Below are 1,033 nucleotides of genomic sequence, written 5' to 3'. Positions count from 1 at the left end.
TCTGCCAGGAAACCTTACCAAACCCCCACCCCCTGGTCAACTGCTACTCAGGCCTCTTCCTGAAGCCTGCCATGCATGCCCACTCACCCCTCGCTGCTAGGTGGCAGAGGTGACCCCCTACCCTGGGCATGCCTCTTTCATGGCACTGGCCACATTCTAAGACATGGATTGTTTTTGTGGGTTTCACAGCCCACCCTCCCCCCCTCACACTGGGGAATAAGATCCTCTGGGCAGAAACTGACCTCCACCTTTGAGCACCATGCCCAGCACACAGTAGGCATTCAATAAATATTTGTTGGGTGAAGGGGTACATGCATGAACAACCACCTTCCCCCTGCACTTGAAACCCAGATGCCCTTTAGAAGATTGAAAACTAAGTTTGAAGCCACTCTATTTGTTGCTCCCTCCCTGCAGCCTCTGGGTGGATCCTGGATCTGTCTTATTCCCCTTTGTCACTTTAATGGCATTCCAGCTCAGGTGCAGCCCCTCACCCAGCCCAGCAGCTGAAGAGGAACATGATGAGTACTGGTGAGAGAGTCACTCGCAGGGGACTCTTCGGCTGATCTGAAAGAAACTTGAGGGGCAGGATCCCCTCGGGGCAGCTGTGGGCAGGGCCGGGCCAGAGGAATATGGCTTTGTGGTTGTTGCTACAATTCTAAACCCCATGGGAATGGGCCATTTCCCCACATATGACAAAAAAAAAAAATGACTCCCAATTGAATGTTTGGGAGCAAACCATTCTGGACTCATGAAAGTACCCAGAATAGTGGTTATGGCAGCAGAAGCTGCGCCCGTGGTGATGGGGGCGATGCAGGCGATTTGGGGCTCAGTCTGCTGGGGAGAATCCAGGGGAACTTGCAGCTTGACAGCCGTGAAGGGAGAGATGACAGTTATGGGGACCAGAGAAGGAAAAGCACTTTTCATTGAAATTGTCCAGTCGTGACTGGCAGGGAGGGTTTCCCTGTCCCACATGGACCCAGGAAATGGGGCCTCTCGGTACTTTGCCCAGCCCAGGGGGATGGTGGCAGGGGTG

This window comes from Myotis brandtii, unplaced genomic scaffold, assembly GCF_000412655.1.
Source record: "Myotis brandtii unplaced genomic scaffold, ASM41265v1 scaffold332, whole genome shotgun sequence".
Taxonomy (NCBI): Eukaryota; Metazoa; Chordata; class Mammalia; order Chiroptera; family Vespertilionidae; genus Myotis; species Myotis brandtii.
This window is presented reverse-complemented; position numbering follows the sequence as displayed.